Source organism: Camponotus vicinus, unplaced genomic scaffold, assembly GCF_025532165.1.
Source record: "Camponotus vicinus isolate PSW18456_S1 unplaced genomic scaffold, iyCamVici1.0 SCAF_10, whole genome shotgun sequence".
Lineage (NCBI taxonomy): Eukaryota > Metazoa > Arthropoda > Insecta > Hymenoptera > Formicidae > Camponotus > Camponotus vicinus.
Genome location: NW_028141946.1, coordinates 3,185,234 through 3,210,675, shown reverse-complemented (window position 1 = coordinate 3,210,675; position 25,442 = coordinate 3,185,234). Strand labels below are relative to the sequence as shown.

Genomic DNA, 25,442 nt, shown 5'->3' with positions numbered 1-25,442 from the left:
GAAGAGATAAAAAGTATCATTAATCGCATTAAATAAACATATTTCTCTCTCCACAAATATATTCCTTCACCTACATTTAATAAATCAGTATTTGATGCTAATAATTCTTCGGCCACACTGTTTTATTCATTAACGCATTGCCGACATTCCTTTAAGAGATGATATCAGGTCCAAAGACAGATTAGACAACACCATGAAAATATGAGAATATCGAGAGGGCAATTGACCGAATACTCGATCACCGAGGTTCGTCTTGTTAATTTCTTAATGACAGAGGCCATAGGTGCAACCAGCCATTAATTTCTAATTAAGAGGCAGTAAATTTCAATAACGATCATTAAGAAGCGGACGTTACGGAGGTCCGGAAGAGTTGTAGAGAGAGGGGGAACCGAGGGGGAGAGCGACAGGGACAGGCGAGAAGGAACGAAGGCACGATACGTACGAGTGACCGTCAGGTGCGCCAGATGCACGCTCGTCCCTCCTCCTTCGATACTAATCGTTCGCCGATCGTTTCTAAACGACCTTCGTATGCCGGTACGAAGAACGACTTCCTTAGCCACGACATCGCTATTACAATGAAATTATAGCGGAGCGATATGTAGTTAGAGCCGCTACGTATCTAGAGATCATTCTAGCGATATCATTCTAATCTCTCGCAATTATTATCGTACGATTAAGATCGCGATTCGCGAAATCGGCAGTTCCGTTGTATCTCGTTATTGGAACGAGCAAATTTCCTGGCGCGATGTTAAATTGATCTATGCTAAAACACATTTGTTCGGCATTTAGTATCAATCATAGCGCTCCTCTCTATTCCGGTAATATCCCGCTCGAGAGAAGTAGGATTATATTAAATCTTGTCGCGCGCCGGAATGAAAATCCTCTGTAAAACAATACCCCGCGAATCAGCACAATGGCTAAAAAGGAGAGATGCACACATACGTCCGTATATAATCACGGAGTGTACAATGATCAAATAAGCTCGCTCCAAGCTCGCGCATTTGTAACGGCGCGCGGCAGTATATGCTCTTTCTCTCTCCCTCCCGCTCTCTCTCTCTCTCTCTCTCTCTCTCTCTCTCTCTCTCTCTCTCTCTCTCTCTCTCTCTCTCTCTCTCTCTCTCTCTCTCTTTCCCGGTACTCGCGTATACACATATAGATGCGTGAAAGTTACACCGGGTATCGGGTAGCCCATTATTCCGCAAGGTTAATACTGGATGAATTGGAATTGAATATTATGGCCCCGGCTTGTGCAAACAGGGCCCCCGCGCAGATGCGTGCCCTGATGAAGGTGGTGTACGAAAAGCTACGCGGAAGCGGGTAGTTGCGGTAACAGGTATACGCGAGCCTTGGCGCACCCTGCCACCGGTCACTTGTACAGAATTGTAATTATAACGTCGGTAAGTAAATTATAATACAATGCCGCGCGCCGGCGCGTGTTTGGTATTCACAAGATAAATAATACCGGCGTACGCCTCCGGAGTCGGCCGCGAGACGGATCGCGCCGGGAACGGGGGGAGGAAAGGGGAGGCGGAGGGAACGGGGGGGAGAGCGGAGAGAAGGAGAGGGGAAAACGCGGGGGAGAAGTTGAGACTCCACGGAGCAAAATAGCCGAGTTCCCTGTGCGCTTCTGCGGTCAAAGAAGCTTGACCTCGGACCACCTCGAAATCACCTACACCGAGTTTTCTGACCTTTGTCGGGAACGCCGGCGGGGAAAAATCTCGCGGTGGTTCACGGCGGGCGGAGTGTTCGCTGAATATGAAGGAAGTTTTGCGGTCACGGGAGAGGCTGTACTAGCCCGAAGGAAGTCCGAATTCTCCGGTGGAACGTGTGTAATCATTTTCCGCGCATCATTGGACGCAACGATACCGTTCCGACTATTCCGGATTTAGAACTTGCAGTTTTGTAATTTATCTTAAGCGAGAGAGAGAGAGAGAGAGAAGAGAGATACAAAGTTGAACTTATATACGCGATACGCGTGTCGTATGAAGACCGTAGGATCTTAAATTCGAGATACATTATCGGTAGCGTCGCACGAGCTCGATCAATTTCGACCCTTTCCTCTCCTCTCCTCCGCTCTCTTCCCTTTTCTCCCATCTCCGTAACTTATCCCTGTAACATTCCGCGCAACATTCATTCCTTCTTCTTCTTCTTCTCGCGTGTCTCTAATGCCGAGACACATAAAGTCCAATATACGAACGAGCCGGCCGCACGATGATCATGACTCAAAAGTTCCCTCATCTCGCGCCGGGTAAATAACACCCACGTGACGGTGTCGCTTTCTTCCACTCGGTGGCTAGATTACCCGGATGAGTTATGATAATTCCAGCCGGACGGCGATCAACGACGTCGAGCAATCAAACCTGGCCGAGCGTACCAAAGCCCGCCAACGCCGTCGGCGTAATATCTTGCGCCGCGAAATAACACGACGCGCTACTAAGCGCAAGCTCCCGAGGGACGGACACACCTGTCCTTTCGCACCTTCCTCCCAGGCTATTAATCTTTTTGCAGTCGAGACCCTGGTCATCTCGAGATCGTTAGGGGTGATTGATACGTATCGGTAGAATTGATTGTGGAAGTGCGGACTATCCCTCGTTCAATCTGTATCACACTTTTCGGCATCGCCAACGTTCGACGACGTTTTCGATAATTTCAAGGCGATGATGGTAATCATCATAGAAGAAGGATCTAGCGCACTTATATCTTAAAAGAAAGCGATCGTGCGATAGCTCGGAAATAATTCCCCAGATGGATTTATCTATAATCTAAACATGAGAGGAGAGACTCGTACACTTTCGTGTATACACGGAAATAATTTTGTTCAATCGAGCTTGTTTTCCAAGCCGCTTTACGTCATCGTTTAAAAAGCTAAAAGTCTAAATTCGGTATTTAGCGTTGCTCGAATGCGAAATGGCCGTGACGATTGGCCGAACGCGAATAATTTCAAGAAATGGAACGACGTGGATGTGTGTCGGCGACAATAACAATTATTACTTCATCTCGACAGCCGGAAATACAATGGCCGGCCCGAGAAATCGCGCCAATTGTCGGTTCTCACGTCGTCGTCCCGCATATACGCGTCCGTTAATCGCTCGCGCATACGTCGCGTTCGTGGAAACGGAAAAATAGCCTGGGAACCGCTTCGGAATCGTTGCCACGAGGAATTCGCCGTGCTACCGCGAGATCAAAAGTCCGACAAAAGAGAAGAACGGAAGGCGGGGGAGGGAGGGGGAGGGAGCCGAGAGAGAGGAGATCGATCGGGCCGCGTCGGTGGAAGAAGGAGTCCGGTCAGCCCGATAGAAACGTCGCCGGTGCACGAGAGAAAGCGACAAGCCCCGATAGCCAATGGAACCGATGGAACCAATGCGCGTGTTGCCAGTTTATTCCTACCGGCCAATCATGTTAAATCGCTTCGACCTCCTCTTCGCGCTCCTCTTCGCGTTCCTCTCGCGCTCCCGTGCACGCCAACTCTTTTCCCTCCTTCTCCTCTTTCTCCTCGCCGCCTCCTCTTCTGTTGCAGACCCTTCAGCTATGCCACGAACTACGCGAAAAACACGTAGAAGAGAGAATAAGAGAAGAGAAAACGAGGATGAAGAAGAAGGAGGAGGAGGAAAAGAAGAAGAAAAAGAAGAAGAAGAAGAGGGCATCGAACAAGACCGAGGAGGCAATTTTATCGCGCGAGCAAACCAGACGAAAGAGGGGTAGACAGAAGGGGGGAGTATAGAAAGAAGGAAGACGCAGAGGTAACGTTTATAGGGAGGGAGAGCGGAGCGGTGCGCCGACAGTAGTAGTGGTAGATATCATGAGAAGAGTAGTCGAGGGAGAGAACGCTTATACCTACTCTTCTTCTCAGAACAGTGTCGCGGTATTGCGCCGTCTCCGTCTTATCGATAATTGGAAAAAGGAGAAAAAAAGAAGAAGCTTGCCTGTCTGCCAGGGGGAGAGAAGAAGAAGAAGACGACGACGACAATGTTGAAGAAAACGACGACGACCACGCCGGTGCCTGCAGCCAACCCCCTCGAACTCCTCTCTTCGACGTGTCTCCTTCGTCTTCTCCCTTCCCCCGCCTCGCTGTTCCCGGTGTCCCGCGCGACCATCCTTCTTTCTCGCCGATTCCCAATGCGCGGTCCATCCTCCTTTCTCGGTTACTTTCGGTATGTTGCCCGTCTTCCTTTCTCGCCGAGCCTCCTCCGCGGGGCTATTCCACCTCTCTATCCTCTTCTCCTTGCTTGCCGGATGGAGGTCCACGGAGGTCGGAGGTAGAGAGGAAGCGAAGCCCGGTGGGGGGTGGACGGCACTTGATGGAGGTAGAGAGAACGAGGGAGAGGAAGTGGTGGCGGTCGCGCGGCGCGACGTTGAGTGGGGAAGCCTATCTAGAACTGGAGAGGAGAGGGAAAGCTACCAGGCACGGCCGGAGCGGAGTAATGGAAGCTGGAGTAGATATTGTATGGCATTACCGGACGAACTTTCCGCGGCGAACATTGCGATATTGGTTTCGAAGAGCGCGGCCGAAGCAGCCCGGATGAAATTGGCCTACGGTGCTCTCTTTCGTATCTTCTACTTTTGCACTCGTAGCTTGTAGCTGTCTCTGATGTCGAGTATCGAGAAATATTGTCTAAAGAGAAAAAGAGAAATAAGGAACTGTACAGTTAAAAAGGAACTGTATCACGCGAAAGAATACTCAATAATCTATCTTGAAATTTAAATGAATTTAAATTTTGCACTTTTTCATTAGTAATTTAAAGCATGTATTTTGAGAATTTTAGCTACAATCTGCAGATTGCGTGTAAAAATATGTCACAGTTTATATTATTAGCATCAGCCCCATAAATAAAGATATTAGCTTGGATATTAGTTTCCTATCGTGTATATCTGATTATATACGTATTGCTCATACGAATACATTGATCCTCTCACATATAATAAGAACACGTTCTCATGCACCTGCGACTCTTCGATAAGCCATCGTTTGACACAATTAAAGACGCATAGCATAAAACCTGTAAAAACACCGGAAGAGATATCTTTCCAATGCGCAATGAAAATTACGTATTGACAGTCAAATACAACAACTGACACGATAACCGAAGAACAAATATAAGATCAAAAATGCGATATCTCCGTATGTATACATGTATATATTTGATAAAATCAAGAGGGATGCATCATTCTTTACAGATAATCAATTCTGAAAGTCTTTTATTTTCTATCACTAATATAATAAACACAATTAAATATATAATAAACAAAACGTAAGATTTTCCTACGGTTTTATCATTTGTAACATTTATCATTCATTGTGTTTATTAATTATATTAACATTATTTATTGTGTTCATTAATTATGTCCTAATAACTAACGTATAAAAATTGATTTAATATTTCATCGTATACTATATCTCGTTAATATATTGAAACTTAATGTTTATTGTGACGCAGTCATATTTTCTGCTGCAGTGAAATTGTTTGAAAATGCTCGAAAAATTTAAATGCACTCTATTAAAGGGCAAGTATCCGTTACAAGTGTAACAAAAAATTTACCGATCAAAATACTAATTGTTAATGATGATAATGAGTTACATGTGTTTTCAAGCAATAAACTAATGATATCCTTCGCGTAATAATGATGAAATCTAGTGATTGAGCACAATTTGAACATCTGCGCTATAACAGAAAATTGACCGTTTTACAGGTTGCCCGTTCCGCATTAAAAACTGCATTACGTACGATCTCAATAAATGAGTATAATTATATGCAAATTACCCAATTAGTTGTGCTTGACATATTTGCGGTACTCGCTAATTTTGCCGTTGCTTTATAACAAATTGCAAAGATTATGATTGTGTACAGAATCATCGTGTACTTTTACTCGTTTACTTTTAGGCGATTACACTTATCGATTGTGTTCCCATCAAGGGGAGAAGCAATAACTCAGGATGCTAGCTGATAGCTGCGCGGGTGTTGTGTCACTGTTTGCGATACATATGATAACGCTCAAGTTAATACCGTTTCTAAAATTGCCGTTGTGTCCGCTCACCTCGGCAAGCGGAAGAAGAAGTGAGAAGGAAAGAGAAGAAAAATGAAGCCGGTGACAATCGAGTCAACAACCTGCGGGCGCGTTCCGGCCATTGTTTCCTTAGTCGTCGCGTAGAACAAACGATATTTCGAGAGAGAGAAAACAATGCGCCTCGTGTTCGAAGTATCGCTCTGGTTCGTGGAAAGCATCAAACCGACTGTTACTGATACCCGACAGAAATTTCCGTTTTCCGAACGCAATTGTTCGAGATTGGAGAAGGGACACCATATTAAAGTCACGTTCGCCAGCTGTTATGTGAGCACTTGATACATTCCGTGAGATTATTATAAAATTTTTCATCACGCTTCATAAATTATTGTGCAAGAAAATAAATCGATAAGAAGCAAAAACTTTTAATCTATTTCAAAACTAATATCTCTTATTTATTTTATTATTACATTTATTAGTCCATCACTTTTACCGAATTGACCGAATCGAGATGATAATACGATACGTCATGTGCATCTAGGGAGCAAAAGTAATTCAATGTAAGTAATTCGGGCGCGTACATATTTCTTCATATATGCATAATAGCTTCCGAAGGAAGACGATCGCTATCTTTACGCTTCATATGCCTTAATTGGGCGTTGTCAGATGATGGAATTAATTTGCAATCAGCGCGCTGAGAGGCTAATGAGAGAATAGCCGTCTTTCTTTTACGCCGATGAGAACCTATAAGAAATTAATATATTGAATGGCTCATTTAAATTTTTTCTTTATACGACTAAATTATGATAATGTGGACGAGTTGTTCGTTAGAAGAATCGTCCTGGTTGCAAACTGCACAAGTTGCTCTCGCTTTCGCTTGATTACTTAATAACAGTATTAAATATTTATTATCATGCACTCTCATCGCTTTTTACGGTAAATAGCTTTTAAAGAAAAACCAATTTGCTACGGTAGTCACTCTCAATATACCTTGTTACGAGTCGCTACTAAGGTTCATAGTATCCCGAATCATAAGCGAATTTATCAATATGATTATTTCATGTGTTACATTTCTCTGTTTACAAGTAAAAAATTTTTATGACAAAATTGTTACAATAAAATTACATGAAATATCCAAAGAGTGTCTTTTCATAATAAAATATGTAAGCGCAGAGAGGAAAATGTCGTCGCATTATTCATCGCAATCGTGAAGTTTGACAGTTGCCGGAAACTTTCCGACTCAAAATCGATGTCACGACCATTGCGCCTCGACCTACCATGATGCTGTCGAAGAAGAGAATAATGGAAAATAAAAAAAGAAGAGCGCATCGCATTTGATTCTCGAGTTCGAACTTGGTAGACGTGCGCTGGATATTTGGTACACAGTACACAGGATGCAGAACATGCAGTAATGACAGGAAAACGCACGGTCGAGCAGACATACACGTATATATTCGTACTTGTACGTAGTTGGATAGGCCTCAAAACCAACTAGTATGGATTCTCTACATTCGGTCCGATCTTTTCGCTTTGTGTTCGCCCGTTTCGCACCGGGTGTTTTAAGTATTTAAAACGTTTCATGTACTATATCTATACATATGTCGCGATTTTTGAGTTAAGTATTTAAAACGTTTCATGTATTATATCTATACATATGTCGCGACTTTTGAGTTAAAAGAGTGAGTTACTGAGATTGCACGAATATCGCGATCGATGCTTACAGAACGTGATTGTAATTTTCATGTAGATATGAAATTATATCGAAAGATTATCATTGAGATTATATTTATAACGCTAAAAAATTTGATCAAATTAATTAATATTTTACAAAGAGTAGGGATTATGTTTAAATTATTGTACAATTGTAAATGTATAATCGATTTTATTTCCCGAATTCGATACAATTCCTTGGCGACTGATTAAGCTGCATTTTTAGCCTTAGGTTTTTGACGAAAACAAGCAAAGTCTTGCATAAATTCAACGACTATGCGAAGTGTTCGCCGCAGTCCAAGACACGGAGTGCGTAAGAATCGCCAGGAACAGTGATTAGAATCGTTCGCCGTTTCGGACCAGCGACCAAGATCGTCCACGCGTGGAGGACTCAGCTGCTTGCCAGGCCGCAATTACAATACGTCTGAACCCCCTCGTGGTCTCCCCTTCCCTTTTTCCCGTTCACTACTACATCAACAGCCACTACTTCAACCGCCGCCAAGCACCGACACACCTTTCTCGGTCGATCAAAACCGAGAGAGAGAGAGAGAGAAAGAGAGAGAGAGAAAGCGAGAGAGGTTCACAAACACCTACACGTACACTTCGTTTCTCGTGCACATCTCATTAACTCCACTGTTTCAACCTGACGAGGTATCGCCGACTATCAACCAGGCATCGACTTCGGCGTAGGAAGTGATTCACGGTTCACCGTGCATCATTTCACGCGGATTCGACTGCGGCCTGCTGCATGCATACGATAGATATGTACGCAGGTATTTGTATTTCCTATTTCCTACTGCCGAGTTCTTCCCCTTGCAACTTTAAAATTGTGATAATTTCTAACACTTAATTGTATATGCTTATTTTTTAATTGTATGTTAAAATTATTTTCCAATTTTATTTTCTAATTTAAATAATAAAATTTTATTATTATCGAATCTCTTGAAATAAAATTTTTATGTACTTGTTAAGAAAATTATATCGGATCAATTAGTAGAATATTATAATTTATTACCATATTAATTTATATACCTGTATATATGTATGTGAAATATCCCGAGAAATAATATATAAATAAATTACTTTGTGCCTATTTCATTGACTTTTTTTATCATTACACGCGGTACGGCTATTCACAATTACGATTTCATAAAGTATAAATATACAGCAATAATTACTTAATTCTCAAGACTGTTAGAGCATGTTTTATAAGCATCGTGGAACCAATTAGGATGAAAATTTCGATGAATTATAATTCGCATTTAACGTACCATGGTAGTTAATCGCGGACGGATTAAATTCACCATAGAGTCATTATATTATCGCGGTGAAGTCCTTATTTGATGTTTCGATGAAAACACAACGTGTTCATGTGAATCGTCTTCTGCAGACAAGAGCCACCTTGCAGCCCGATCCTAATTGTCCGCGGAGCCAGGTGGGCCTCTTCCAGTCCCTTCCTGTCCGTTCATCAAACTGTCATTCGACGATGTCAGCCTCAAGAGACCGAAAGGGCCCACGAGGCCCTTCTTGAAAATCGAATTATCGTCAAACGCGGTCATTAGATACGCATGAGTGGCTACGAACAAAATACTAATAATTCTTGTATTTCATTCCACCATCGGAATATAATTTGCATATGGTATGCGTTTCAATTGTGGAAAAAATATCAATATTTTTCCTTTCTCCCCCTTCCTTCCTTTCATATCTATAATATTTATAATTCCTAATGTATTTGTACAATAAAGAAAATATGTTTCTTCGTTTTTAAAGACAAAATAATTATTAATGTTAATTATTAATTAAAATTATTACATGATTAAAATTATTACATATAATTTGTATAGACATCTGTATAAATAAATAAAATGAGCCCAGATAAAGTTCTTCTTGCGTTAGAAAGGATATACATAATCTACAACGCATTAATTACGACGGGGCAAAGTATGCATCAGTCAAGTCAAAACATGAAACGTCATTTCCGAAGATCACGCACGTATGTCGACGTAAACACACGGGAATAAAAATTTATTCGTACACGGTGTATAAAGATCCATTTATACGCTAAAATCTAGACGCATGTATATTCATCGAAAAGCATAATCGCTAAGAATGCAATATTAAAGCCCGATTTGAACCACTTTCATATTCATTTTTCGCGATAACTTACCAGCACATTCCTCTTTAATTATTTTCATATGCGTGCGTGGCGTAAATCGCGAATAATTCCGCGTAATTTCCTGCGAGTACAGTGGCCATGAAAGAGTCGTGTCGGTTTTGATGGCATCACCGGGACGCGCGCGTGTTACTTGCCACCTTAGCTTCTTTCCATTCGTTCACTTCCTTTCGATTATCTCGCGCCGTCCTCTATTAATCAGACCCGACAGTCGGTGCTCGCTCTTAATTACGCGAGAGCTCGCGCGTACGTAGATTGACCATAAAGATGACTCGGGTACGCGCTCGATTCTTCGATGGTACCGGCAATATAAAAGCGCCGACTAAGCCGCGGATACACAAGGAAAGGACAGCGGGAGAGGAGCGGTTTTAACTGGCCGTTAAAACTCAATGTATCGCGCGACGCCATTAAGGGCATTTAATCGAACCGCGAACATGTAGGAATTATTCTTGCCCGGCGTGCTTTTTTCACCTGTCATCGGCCATAATGACTTTAATGGACTCTGAAAGCACGATGTTACGTCGGCTACATTTTTTCTAATATTCGTTCGATCGGATATATTTCATTCTATTTAACGTGCTCAACTTATGTGTATGTATTTTAATTACCCATTAATTAATCATGCTCTTAATTACGTGTCACAATAAAGTTGTTTGCATTTTTCAAATGCATCTAATCTTTTTGTTTAAAATTAAAAATAAATACAATAAAAGTTATATAAGAAATGTGAATAGGATAAAAGTGAAAATGGTATTAACAGTACAATCGAAAATATTTTTAAGACGAGTATTTTCTGATTCGTTTGCACGGCTCGACGCTTTCACACGGACGGGTTATCCACACGCGTGCGCACGCGCGTGTGCGTAAAGCACGTTGAAAAGACTGGGTCTGATTTAAGACCCAAGCCGACTGACGGAATACCATAGATATTAGGAACGTTCGCTCGGCGAACGAAGCTATAGACAGTCATATCCGGCGGGCACCGGCAATTAATAACTCGCCAGGGCCTATTAATGCCATTGTTCAGAGACGCGTGACGAAAGTGCGTCCGTGTGAGTGCGTCAGCAGCGTGGCCTGTGTCCGCTATCGCACTCGACCGACGTACCTGTACGTTTCGTATATAATATAAGGTACAGGCCATTTCAAAGTGAGGGTGAGAGACACTCGTGGACAGGTGCTTCCCCACCTCGTGCCCGCGCGTAATCGGCAGGCCCGATCTGTCGATCGATTGAATCGCGCCACCCGGTGAGGGGAAGCCCACGCTCTTGGAAAGGATAAAATGAGATTTTAATCGACTTTTCGTATGCTCACGCACAGCTGGAACGCTTTTCGGCGTGGCTCCCGCTCGTAACGTATATTCCGTAGGAGCGAACACCGAGGGTGCGATTCGCGTTAGGTACGATTGCGATCGGTAAAAGTCCTCATGATTGATAAGAAAATATATATCCTCTCTCAGAAAAAATATTTCTTACAAAATCAAAAGTCTTAAACTCGATTTTTATCTTTGCTATATTTTTCAAAAAAAAAATTACATCTATTTGTGTAAATATTGAGTTGTAATGTTATGATAAAATGTAATGGTATAGAATCTAGATATATTTTTCATCTCTTACTGTATATATTTTTACATTTATTAAATATATGGTGCTAAATTAGGAACACGTTTTACGGAAAACACATGCCCTTGATATCATTCCAAATTTTTTATCGCGCGGTTCATGCACCTGCATCAAAGATTCTCCCTTCCGCGTCGATGAAGACTTCCTTCTCGTTCAAGATCGCGGCCGAGAATTGGAGCACGAATAACCAGGCGTACCGATCGCGTTGGAGCGCATCGCAAAATCTCTGATATATCGGCGCGAGGAATCGAAGCCGTGAAATTTATTTGCTGCGCGGCGGTATGTCGAGTGCGACCAGTGCGCCGTGAAGGTAATAATAACGATACGTAGAGAAAGAACGGTAGCCGTCAGCAGGCATACAATATACCTACGACACACACGCACACGTAACACGCACGAGCGTCCCACCTTGCTCGCCTATCTTACCCGAGTCTCATTACTCCGTTTGAGTTACGCTACCCGGTATACCGGTCGATGCTATCTGTCGCCGGTGTATCGGTTCTCTACGAGGGTCGTTTCGAATTTTTACCACGACTTGATAGATCGTTTCAGTATGAGCGACGCGCTATTTTTTGTCTTCCTCTTCGATAGCCGCGACAGAACAATCGTGACCGAAAGAAGGGAGCGAACGGACTTCTCCCCTTTCTTCTCCTATCCCCTGCCTACCCCTTCTTCCTCCTCTTCGGGTAGTGGCATATACGTTTATGTTAATTTGTAGTTAGCTTACGTACGCACTTGTATCTCCAGCTTTGATGCGCGCACAGTACGTGCCAACGATAGGCGAGCTCGTAGAAACCGGTTCCCGTCTACCAAAATCGCACGAAATACAATTTATTTTCTTCTTTGTCGGCTATTTGTAAACAGCCGACAATATTCGGCGCTGGCCGATTATTTTCAAATATTCGTCGACCACGTAGAACGTTATCGATTTCGGAGGTTGTCACTGATGCTTGGAATTTTCGATTAATTCCATCCCTCTATTCGAGTAGTTTGAAAATTTTCATAGCTCGAATTATAAATTGTTATCAATTTCGATATAGATAATATAAGATTAGTAGGAAAGTAAAAACTAAAATATTTAGAATAAGAAAATATTAATTATTAATTCTTAAATAATTAATAGCAATTCTTGAAATTGGGTTAGTTTTCACATTTGTTGGCTATTTAAAAATAGACAACAATGACAATGAAATCGTCGAGAATCTTGCCATTTTTGACAGTTACAGAAGTGCAAGAATTGCATCGCAAACCGTTTCATAGCTTCGAGATTTCCTTTTCAGATGGAAATTGCTGATTACCTTCTCAATGACGGTTTCTATGATTTTATTCCATCCGATTCTTCTTTTGGATCTTCGAATGTCATCGCTAGTTAATGTAACTTATAGATATACATATAAATTTAAATAACTCCTTCTTTATTGTGCTTTATTAATCCATCTCTCTGACGATGAGAAAAAGATACTTGTTATTCGATATCTTTCGTCGTCTCTAGTACAGCGAATCGAAGAATCTTCCGGAAGATTTATACCGCAAGATATTTTCGAGAACACGAATGTTCGCAAATGCATCGTTTTTCTTCGTCTTCGCGTATTTACGGATTGCAGGCAGATTAATAGCCCGTGGAAGAACGAAACCGAAGCGCGCGTTGCTCCTGAATCAAGATCGTAAAATCCGTGGCTTCCGTTCACACCGAATGGCCCTTCAAACTCGACTCTTTTTTCTCTCTCTCTTTCCCTCTTTCTCCTTCTCTTACTCGCGTAAGCGAGGAACCAATAAATCTGGATCCGGTCGCCCGGATCATGTGTGCGGCTACTAAGGCGCTTACACATTATCTCTTGCCTTCCCCACTTCGTCCTTCTTTCCATTTCTTGGTCGCGCGCTTTTCCCTCTCGCTTTCTCTCTTTCTCTCTCTCTTTGTCCTTCCTTCCTTCGGTACAATTCCCATCGAACTTCCTCATGCGTCCCTCCGGGCCGCAACAAAACTCAAATCTAACTTATTTACATATCTCTGGCGATGGTGGTGAATTACCATATTCACGCGTATATACATATATACATGTATATATATAATACATACATCGAACGTATACGTGCCAATGCATATGGGAGCGACGGACACGAAGACAGGCGTATAGGTAGGGGAGTTTAAGGGAGAGGGGAGGGCGAAGCGAGAGACTCCTGGTACCCGATAAAACCCCCGTATAGACGTACATCTCCCGTGTGCAAAGGCAAGATCGTATGACACATACGGCATACGTGGCGAGAAAAAGAAACAAGGTCTGCGTGCGTACGTGTGCGTCCACTTGCCAGTGTGTGGACGGGTATCCCTCCTTTATTGGGCCAGATGGAGGGGCTGCGCCAAGGTCGGGCCTGTTCTCTGTCTTTCGATCGTTAGAAAGGGTTGTGGATCGATGAACATGGATTAGCATCGCCTCATCATGTCCACGTATCGTGGAGCATTCGAGCATAGGGTTGTTACGATGTGAATCGAGCAATTAAACGATACTTCGTGACGAAAGATTCGTTGAATATGCTGAGAAATAATAGCCGTCGTTATAGATTAATGTACAATTTAATAAATAATTTATAAGCTTATGATATCAATAGTTTAAATAATTAAAAATTTCTGCGCAACATAAGGTGTGAGGCTGAACGATGGAACATTGTTCTAGAAAATCGGAGAAAGAGACCATAAAAGTCAAGGAGATTAAAATCGCCTTCGCAGACATACGTCGAAGTCGAGCCAGACGCTTTCAACAGAAAACTTGCAGTATTTCAGGTAGTTTTGTGGCCGACACCTTTGCTCGTTGACCTGGATCAATTCTGGAAATCAAGATCCAGGAAAATTGTGCGCAGGTAGCATACACACGGTGATTCATTGGGCGGAAAAGCATTTCTATCTAGTTGGAAAGGTACATACAAAGTACTTTCGACATCTTTGCAATAATAATGTCTAATCTAGATTTCTCGTTGCATCATGCAATACTCTCAATTTATCAATAAAATATTTTCTTTACAAATAAGAAAAATTATTTCTTCAATTATACTTGTAAATAAGTAAAACGTTGGTTTTCTAAAACATTTAATATAATAAAAGAATGTTAATTGTATAAAAATTTGTCATTTTCATTTATAAAAATAAAGAAATATACAGTTATTTTCAAAATGATCGTTTAGATATATTTAAGCATCTCGATGTGAGATCGGAGTCAATGCCCAATACAAAAACTAATCTGTTTTCTTTACTTTAGAAATCGACATTTTTGTCCGTTGACCCGGATCAATCCTAGAAATCAAGATCGAGAAAAGCAGGTAGTATAGAAATGGCCGATTGTCCATTGTACGCTCGGAAAAGTACGAGTATCGATGAAAAAGAAGTTACGTGTGTCGCGAAAACGATACGCATTCAACGTCTTTCCTCGTCTACGGGGTATCCTAGAATCGGAAATGTGAGACGCGGACGCGACTCGTGGATGCGACAAACGTGACAGGTAAAAACACTCCGGCAGTCGAGAAAAATCTCTTTCTTCCCCGGAGATGATGCATTCAGCGCGATTGGTCCCGTTTCATTTTTCATACCGATTGAGAAGCGTATCAGCAAATAAAAAACGCATGTAATATATAAATAATATAGATTTCCATTCTTGTAATCTTAAAATATTCTTGATAGAATCGTTTATCGTTAAATAAATTTGTAAACATTCATTACAGATCAATAATTTAATAAATAATTTTTTATTCAATTTTTTACTCATTTTATATCGAAATAATTTTTCAATGCATAAAATATAATATGTAACTAATATAAGCATAAAATGTCAATATAAAAGCAATTTTTTTATACACATATTCCATTTATATAACTAATATCAAACTTTTATTATATTCTACAATCAATAACGATATACGATAGTTTTACAGGCGCACGGCGCGTTAAGTCTCCACTCGACAATCTTAAACTCAGGAATGATCACACACAAGGGACACACAACGGAAATGAAAATACATTAGGATTTCCACAAAGGGAAAAAAAACGGGATTATTCGCCGTAGATCGGGCACAAAGGTATTAGCACCATTTTACTCCCTTAATATATTATTTCTACGTCGAGGACCTTCTCAGGACTCCCCTCCCCCTCTCTCAATCCGTACCCTTTCAATAGACAGTCATATGCATACCTATGAGAAGACGAGACGAGGGTGAGGAGGATGTACCGATACCCGAATTTCTTTCGATCGACCGGTCGGGAGACACCGCTCGTCTCCATCGCAAGTATGTACGCGGGATGCAAATTTCTCCGTATGCAAATTGCGCATCGGGAAGGTATGCAAATGCTCGGAACATGTGCGCCCAGTCTTTTTCGAACCCTTTTTCGCCCGGCACGCCGAAGATGATCGGGAACGCGCCCGATATTTGCATATCTTGGATATTTCCTCTCATTGTATCGGGACCATTGTACCGTGGGTTCCGGGACGGGGCGCGGATTCTTACGTACACGATGGATCCAAGCCATTAATCCGAATATCTCATTGAATCGGACCGGTGCTAGGATTGACAGATTGCCTCGAGTGTTCCCAGGATCGTAGTTTCCGCTTCTTAATGTTTTCCCGAATGTGCGCTCGCAGATGTTTCTTTGCATCAATTATATTAAATGCTCTTACATTTTTTATGTCGTAACATCTCTGGAGGTAAATCTCTTATGTAAAGAAACAATTTTAAGCTTTAATATTGAAATAAAACTTTTGCTTAACTATTTGTGTATAATTAAAAGTTAAAATAACTTTAATTGATAGAATAACTCGCAAAGTCTCTCTCTCTCCTCTCTCTCTCTCTCTTCAACAGTAAAGTGTATTAAATAAATATCCTTCTCGAGATGTTAATGTGGACGGTTGACAGCTGACTAATCGAAGATACGACCGTATATAAGATAAAGGGAAATTTAACGAACGTGAGAAAGGGGAGCAGTCCTTGCCGGTCGTCTTAGCATATCGAAATTACGACATAATCGAGAGCGTATCGAGAAAGGAGGGCCAGAGAGAGCCGTATTATACTCATAATACGATCGTACCCGAGATGTCTCATTGTTTGAAACCAGTTCGCGATCTCTTACTCTTTTGCATACCTACTCTCCTGCGCGATTCGTAATTATTGCTGCACGTGCATTGATTATTAAACAGCCTGGGATATCTGTCCTCGTTCTCGACTGTTTTCGACGGGTCCCCGTTTATATCGTGTCATCCTCCAATATATGTCATCGCAACTGAAAAAATATCGCCAGGTGCTCGTAAATATGAAATCGACTTGGACGAGATATGCAACAAAAACGTTTGAAATTTTGTCGCGATAACAAAAATCTATTGATATATTAATCACCTGCATCATTCGTTTTTCATGTCTTAGTAGCCGAATTTACGTTGTACGACAATACATGCAATATTACAAAAGTTATGGTTTACTGGGAGAAAAGAAAAACTGTACCCGTCAAATTATGTTTTTATCATTATCACGATATTGCACCGTAAATAATATATGTACATATGTATATGCTATTATACCGATAATAATGTAGAACAATGTGTTGTTTACAACGTTTACAGCAACAATCTTCGATGATACATCATCCAGGCCGCGCTCGGACATGCGATGTGCAGCGATGCAGCGACGCGGCGGCGATGGCGGTGGCGGTGGCGCGATCGTTTTGCAATGTTGCTGAAATAATTGCTCGAAAACGGTAGCGCGCGAGCGCAAAGGAGAGGGAGGGAGAGTGGCTATGGCCGCCGGGAGAGATAGATGCTAAATTCCTCTTTGCTCCGAATTAATCTCGGCCGGAATGTAACTCCCACACCAGACCTACCCCATTGCCCCCGTGGACGCCGCGCCGTGGTGGACTTTCATCACGAATGGCTTCTAGAAGGGATGCAATTGTCCGCGTCGTCGGGCCGATGTGCATACGATGCACATTTTCGCGTCGCCAATGAGAGAGAGAGAGAAAGAGAGAAAGAGAGAGAGAGAGAGAGAGTGCAGACGTAGCGTCGCACTCCGATCGAATCATTCATTTTTGCGTTCTCGGCGCATAGTATTGTATAACGATTGTATAACGCGTATCAGGTCGATCCAAACGTGTCGTTTGAGCTGTAATTATTTCACGTTGCGCAACGCGATCGTTTACCGCCGGTATTCGTTGTTTGGGGAACACATACATCGCGATGCGGCGCATATTCCGCTCGACAGTTTGATAATACTCGATCGGAACGACAAGTTCCACCAATGGCGCAATAATATTCACCGAATGTCCTTACGTCGCGCGTGATACTCGTCATCTATAGTTGCGATAGTTGCGCAACAACGCTGCGAGTTTGATAGCGATCGTTTCAGAGACGATATTAGTCGCGATCTTACGTTTAACGTCTCAAGGCGGAACTTTGAATCGTCAGGTAACTTGTAAAGTAATGAGTTGCGCCAACTTATATTTGTGATATACTATTAGTCGTTTGTGATTATAAATTTTAAATCATTTATGTAACCGCAATTGTACGGCAGTTTCTATGAGATATTTTTCACGTCACTTGCAACAAGGCTTCCTGTCGGAAATTCATAATCGATATGCATTTGTTGACGATTTTATATTTGTATACAATTTAATTTTCTTCACGACAATCGTATACATTTGTTGACAATTTTGTATTTGTATACAATTTAATTTTCTTCAATGCGCCTTTATTCTCAAGCGCTTTCTTTCTTTCTCCTTTGCTCATGAACGCGCACGTATGCAAATCATAATCTTATTAATTATACAGGGAGATGAAATTCATCCGTAACAACGAATCTTAATGACAATCGGCAAATAAGTCGCTCAATTGGGCGCAGTGTTAGTTGCATATTTTTTGGCTACGAAGGGTCAGAGCCAGATTGCATGCTAATATGAAATCTTCGAATAACAATTCTGTCTATGTTTATTAATAGTGACTGCTCTCTTTCCCATGTGCGCACTATTGGTAGCTGAAACCGGCTAGACGACTCTACGAACCCCTTTGTGGATTATTTCAAGACAGTCCGAATCGATTTTTGCATTGAACCGGAATATCTTCGAGTGAGTCGAGAACGAATAAGATTGCGACGCAAATAATTCAAAAAGATTTAAAAATATCACTATATATATCGTATAATTGACTCGTTTTAAATTAATAAATTAATTAATTATTATTACTTACAAATTTCCAATTTATTACGAGTAACGAAGCAAAAGGCAAAACTCTTCGCAACTCGATATATTATTGAATATTATTCGATCTTTCAATTGTAGACAACATACAATAGCATGTTATGATTCGCGACTATATAAGCTAATAAATTATATTTCCGTCACACAATTATACGTATAGAAGTTAAATGCGATCTCTTAAGAAATGTCTTAATTAATCCTCAGAAGCGTTTATTGCAAATTACTTCTTGCTGTGGTAATTAGGCAAAATTACAACGTTCGCGTTGCACAATAAAGTAGAACAGGCAGCATGAGAACTACGTTGCTGCAAGAACGACCGCTTTAGTTTTGCTTATCATTTGCTGCGTGGCAACAAAATCTCATCTTTATAAAATATGCATATCTTAGTTAAAATAACGCACCATTGAATCTAAGATTTTTGATGATGATTAGAATATGTGTAACTAATTTGTAGACTAATAGACTTATTTGAATTATAATTGCTTTCTTGCTATTAAAGTAGTAAATATGAAAAAATATGTACTTAACAATTAAGATCCACGATATGACGGAATAATTAAAATCCGACAAGTGTGTAACACGTAATATTATAAATATTTGTATACATTTTCCAATTTAACATTGATCGATGATTATTTGCAGGATCGCAAGTTAAGGAATTATAATAATGCGCATCATCTTGTACACAGGAATAAATATTGACAAACAATATTGCCAATGTATACTTTGAAATTTCTCCGCATTGTTGAGGGAAATTGTCGTGCAATTGTGTATTTCTTGCGTTTGATTATTGATTACATGTGTAGGTGGCAATTATATACTACCAATACGTACGACGTAAGCATTTTTAAATTTTCACGAACAATAAGTTCCGATCATTTTACTTATGCAAAATGAGATGACACTCTCTCTCGAGCTAAATAAGTTTTTTTTTGCAATATTTTCTCTAAACATAAATATAATTCGATATTTGTATGAATATATGTATATAAAGATTTACTCTTTGTCCATCATATTTATCGCCCAAGTATAAAAGAATGAATTGCGTTATTTCCATCACATACTTTTCAAGATCTTATCTTTAATAAAAACGTTTCCATTCGCACGAATCATCGATGGATTTGTTATCGCAGATTCGATATTCACGTTTATTATTACGTATTGTATGATTATACGAAATTCCGAGAAATATGGTATCACATGTAATCGACTATTCCCTGTATGACTCGACCCGAGTGTTGAGTGTCGCTACGTATACTGAAATACGATCCTGTGGACGTTCCTGGCCTACATTGCCACTCATTATGTGATCGAAAGTAAACGCTTAACCCTCGTCTCAGGAGGACAATCTTGAACAATAGATTACAGAGCAGGCGTATATTACATCACAAACGTATCAGGTATAAACCACCAATTTTATATATATAGCGATCTCAATTTGCAGATCAAACACAGAAGAAACAAAAATCTTATATTTCCCAATAAGAAAAATCTATTTAAAATTAATGAATTTATCATTACTTTACAACACTATGCACAGCTGTCGTAGAAAGATAATATATTAATGCGATTATTAGAGTTATAAATTGTTGCTAATTGCGAGCATTATTCATCGATCAAGATGACAAGTTTGATCTATTCGCTTGGCGCGCTATAGAGTATATTAGCAGAAAATTCTTCGTACAATTAGTATACGAGTATATGAGCTAGGAAGAGTAATGCCGTTCCAGTCATTTGAGGGTTTGTCTTTTACACGCGGCAACGTGTATGTACTTACAAAGCGAAGTAACGTAGCAAATGGTCATGGCCAACGCGACGAACCGAGATCTCGTTTCATCAGATCTTCAGAATTGCGCTCGAATAAGCGCGAGAATAACGTAGAAGCAGTTTTAATTCCTCTCGAGAGTCGCACTCTTTTCCCATCTCTTTGTAATATATAAAATTAAAAAAGAGACCCTCTCTCAAAAATTATGCTTAATAATGACTCGATTTACTGTAACTTTTCTACAATGTTGTACGTGATTTAATATAAATTTCACGATTGTTAGAAAGCAAGCTTTTTCCTCAGAATATAATTTATTATATTTATGTCAAGAATAAACATTTCGTAAAAGATTTTTCTCATTATGATAAGATTACTGAATATTATGAGTTCTTGGAAAATTTGAAAATTTTTGCTCTATATTTTTAGCCACGTACTCGATAGTATAAAAACGAAATGGTAATTAATTAGAATCGATCGCGCAAACAATTCTCGCAGAGGAGACTGCGACAATGCCTGGCAGGAATTTTTAAAGAGTGTGCTGGATATTGTCGACCAAGGCTCTCAGGATGAAAGCTGCTATTCAAATCCTAACGTTCGTTCAAGTGCACTTTTCTGAAAGCCATTTCCAAGAGTGCGTATACTCTAAGTTACACATGTTACGTTATTGCCCCTGTATATCATGTAAGATCATTTCATGCCTAAAGGTTGTTTAACAGACTATAAAATTAAATATTTATACACGAAAAAAGATTAAGCGATTAGTTGATTATTTCCTAGAGATAATGATCGATTAATCAAACACGATAAAGTGGAAAAAGCGAGAGTGTAACTAATTAAATTTTAATGTTCGCTGAAATCATCGGCTAAACATCAGCTGTTAAAATGGCTAAATCATTAAGAATCTCTGTGAGAAAACGCGAAAAGTTAACAGCAATCTTGTATTGACGCGACGAATGCCGCTACAATACGAGTTGCGAAAGTGCATATACAGACTTTCGGGTGAGGATGAGAAGCGAGTAAAGATAAGGGTGGAAAAACGTCGAGCTGTGTGATCGTCCAGAAGAGACGGCGGTGGGGGCAGCGAGGGGTTCAGAACCTGCGCCTAAGATCACCCCTTCCGAGCGCATGCTCATGCACCCCTTTTCCCACCCTGTCGCCCCTGTGCTTCGACTCTCGATACGATCGGAAAGAAGACCCGAGAGCCAAACTATCAGTTTTTCTTATTTTTTTCGACCTGTCTACCCGGATTGCATATACATCTCTTCTTGCGAACTTGGGATTAATATCTCGAGATATAAAAACTTTCTATTTTGAAATAACATGTATATTATGATCTCGTCAACTTAATATTTTATAATTCACTTTTAAACTCGTTTCAAAGCCTTCTTGAACTCATTAATAATCTTAAATATCATTTTTTAAAGATTAAAACAAAAATTATGGAAAGATAACGATGTATCCTTAATTTATACACCTTCTCATAAATTTAAGTATGATTCTTAATTATGAAACCTTGCATTTCAAGAGCAATATATTAAAAAATAATATTTCCGCGCAATAAAGAAAAGAGTAATAAATCCAATTTCTACAAGAGCATAAATTTGACATCGATAAAAAAATTATAATAAAACATTCAATTGGTAATTAGAATCCGACATCTCCAGCCGTACGTTCTCCTATCGTCACAAAAATCAGATCACCCTATCAATTGAAAGTGCGCATCTTCGAGAGAGCGTAGCACAACCCTTCTTTCCGATCAGCCCGTTGAAGTCACCGATATTTCCGATACCTGATATAGTGAACCGTCCCTCGGCGTTGTGCGGTCCGTGTCCTCGTGGCCGTGGATGGAAGGGGTGGCCGGCGCTTTGGTGGGGGTAACCACCCTCGCGTTCCAGCAGGCTGGTTTCCGGCGTTTCGCGTTGCGCGGCGCCACCGTACGGCCGGCGCCGAGGCAATCTCCCGCTCCCGAGCCGATTAAGTCTTGTCCGACCCCGATGCGTTCGCGTACCCGGTATCGTCCACCCTGCGTCCACCCGCGGGGCACGTCGACGACGGTCCAACGCTCGGGAGATCGTCCGCGGGACGTCGACGACGCTCGTCGACGGAGCGCGTCGACGGACCGATGGTGCGCGGCGGATGCGCCGCTCGACGCGAGGCGGACAATTCTTTCGCCGGGGTGGAAAAGTGCGTGGCCGGAGGGATGACTGCGAGGGCTGCAGGCACCGAGCGCTCGAGTTAGTCTCGGCCAGAACACAGGCCCAGTAGGATCATCGCACACGCACACGAGGCGCGCGGAGTGCGTGGATCGAAACAGAGGAGCCGACACACGACGCTTTCACGCACCGTGCATCATCGGGCGAGTGCACGCAAGTGCTTCGGTGTAAGGTGCACTTCTCGCCGCCTCCTCCCCTCCCTCTCCTCCCTCCCCCTCTCTCCTCCACTCTTCCATTTCGCGTACTCTCGAGGACACTCGCGCGAGTAAAGGAGGCGCTTCCTACGACCGTTCTGACTACGAGTTCATTTTTTTTTCATCCGCTTCGTGTGCGGAGTCTCGCCTTTTTTTTTTTTTTTCTTCAACGTCCGAGTCCATGGACGAGCTGCGAGGATCGAGGGACACGTTTCCGATCGGGGAAGACGACGCCGAAGAGTAACTGCGAGGAGCAGCGGAGAGAACTGTGTTGCACCAGGTGATTGTCACCGGCGATTGTGATTGTGTATTTGTGATGATCTGCAACTGTGACAAAGTTTTCTCTCGAGAGATTTCGTGAAAATCCAAGTTGACGCGGGTGATTGGCATGTAGGGGCAATATCTTTTATATTTTTTTTTTATCGATGGTCACGATACATTTTAAATAATTATTATATAAAGAAATATATAAAAGATAGGAGAAGAGAGAGTTAGAAGAGAGATATATAAATTGCAATAAAATGAAACGCATGATCGTTTCATTTCGATATCTTAATTCGAAATTGCAATCATCAAATAATCATAAAATGTAAAAATTTTCTCTTTAAAATTTTTAATGTTATAACATAAATTGTGTTTGTGTGTGACAAAACTAAAATACCAAAATATTCTTTTGATATTTTCATTGATGCATATCGGAACCAAAAATTATTTTATTTTATTATAATTAAAAAATTATTTAATTATAAATATTTCAATATTATTTCCGCATTAGTTTTAGCAATATTATTACAAATATTTTATATATTTGTCTGTCATTTTTGAATTAGAGAAGGGATAAAAGAGGGAGAGAGAAATATATAAAAATTTGATAATTAATTTTCTTTTAAAATTATTTTATCACTCTCGCGATATTATCTTTAGACTTTTATAAATAGACTTGACAAAGCATTATATGAAAAGTGCAATAGTAATATCTTAAAAAAAAAGTTCCTTGAACATTGAAGAGATGTTGCGATAAAAATTTTTCAATCGCTACTTTCATGGAATTTTTTTTCTCGAAGAATCGCATCTCCGCGAATATGTCACACATATGCAGGCATTCTTTAGAATTATCTGAAAGTCGAAACGGGACCAACATGAACGTGACCATCGGACGGATTCCTGATCGTCTCGGGCGCATTACGTACCTTTATCTCAAGCGGTCAACCAACTTGCCTTACGGCTCGGTGAGGAGAGTGAGAAACGCGATTCGAGTGGCTCTCTGTCGGAGAACTCGAGACCCGGTTGATAGCACTTAGCTGACTATTATAATTCGCGCGAGTTTCAGATCGGCAAACACGTAAACCTTAACGTCTCGAGTGTGAGATCGTAAACTTCATTTGCGTTTCAACGCGCAGAAACTGGCGTCAAGTGTGTTCGCGAAACTCTCGCGATCGTTGACGAGAGATCATCATTAGTGCGAGAGATTTTCCCAAAAATCGCCGGGTAAACTGGCAGTCTGAGCAAAGAAACGTGTCTCGAAGAAATTCGCGAGAAACTAGGTGCGGCGTTACGTGAAAAAAGTGGGACCAAAGGACTATTTAATTACGATCGATCTTCTCCGTCGTCAGCTGCGCTTCTTCGACGTCTTACGCGAATGTCGCGAGTCGTTGCGAATGACAGCGCGATGTATTTTCGAGAAACGTCATTTTTCCATACGAGAGATATTCGTGCGCGAACCTTGTCTCGAAGAATAATCATCGCGTATACCGGATCGAGTTCGTTCTTTACCGTACCGTATCTCGCTCTTATCCGGTATAAAAAAGATTTTGCTTACTGTCATACAAACGGTTAAGTCTCATGTCGTTTCTACCGCGAGCGTGTCGCGCGACGACGTCCCTGAGCGCGGCTCTTGAACTTACGATTCTCTCGTTCGTTCGTCGCGCATCCTTCGTGTGCCTCCGCGCAAAAGATATTGTTACAATCGCCGGGGAGTCTTCGAAGAGAATCGCGTTGCCCCACGAAGACCAATGGCGGGGACAGGGCGGCGGAAGGGACTTTATCGTCGACTGGTATATTGAGTAGCGTGTGACCGTTGGAAGAAAGTGAGTCTCTCTGCTGCGAGCAGCGAAATTCCAAGACGACCGTGAAGCACGACGTCTCTCGCGGTTCCGTTTTCGACAACCGGCAGTCGGCGACTTTTTGTTCGGGCCGTTCCGTTCGTGCGCGATGTCGTAGATGTGGTTCCCGGTGACAAGGTAAAAGAAATCCCTCCGATTAAACGAGCGTTTCAAATTCTTAAGGGTTTCATTCGAGTCACCTCAATAAGTGGCTCCGATCCGATGATGTCGAATTTATTTCTCTTTCTTCCTCGTAGGAAAATTTTTAGTATCATTGACCTTTTCAACAATTTGAGCAATTTATTTTGTCATCGATTTTTTCTCGCTTTAATACAGCGTAAATCAATCTTTCGGACAAGACAAATTTTACCCGTGTTCGGTTATAGAAATCGTCAATTAGTTTAATAAGTGTAATTAGTTAGTTTCTCGAATGTATTTGCACTC

General features: G+C 41.2%; 1 protein-coding gene and 1 long non-coding RNA gene across 8 annotated transcripts in view; one reads left to right on the top strand and one right to left on the bottom strand.

Moving 5' to 3' along the window:
- Nucleotides 1-25,442, bottom strand: part of LOC145960609 (uncharacterized) — a 546,781-nt gene that overhangs the window by 454,413 nt on the left and 66,926 nt on the right. Inside the window, exons 4-5 of one of the 3 annotated variants that reach the window (XR_014435417.1) lie at nucleotides 4,455-4,612; nucleotides 3,570-4,376 (exon numbers count right to left, since the gene is read on the bottom strand). The exons of the other annotated variants lie outside the window; for them this stretch is intronic. This is a non-coding gene — a long non-coding RNA (uncharacterized LOC145960609). Of the gene's footprint in view, nucleotides 1-3,569; nucleotides 4,377-4,454; nucleotides 4,613-25,442 lie in introns of those variants that run through there. 3 annotated transcript variants of the gene reach the window in all.
- The window catches only part of Cut (homeobox protein, cut), a 138,606-nt gene continuing 135,883 nt past the window's right edge, over nucleotides 22,720-25,442 (top strand). For 4 of the 5 annotated variants that reach the window (XM_083080183.1, XM_083080185.1, XM_083080184.1 and 1 more), the window contains exon 1: nucleotides 22,720-23,176. The gene's annotated coding sequence lies outside the window, so the exon portion shown is untranslated. Of the gene's footprint in view, nucleotides 23,287-25,442 lie in introns of all 5 variants that reach the window. The other variant, XM_083080182.1, reaches the window with a different exon arrangement.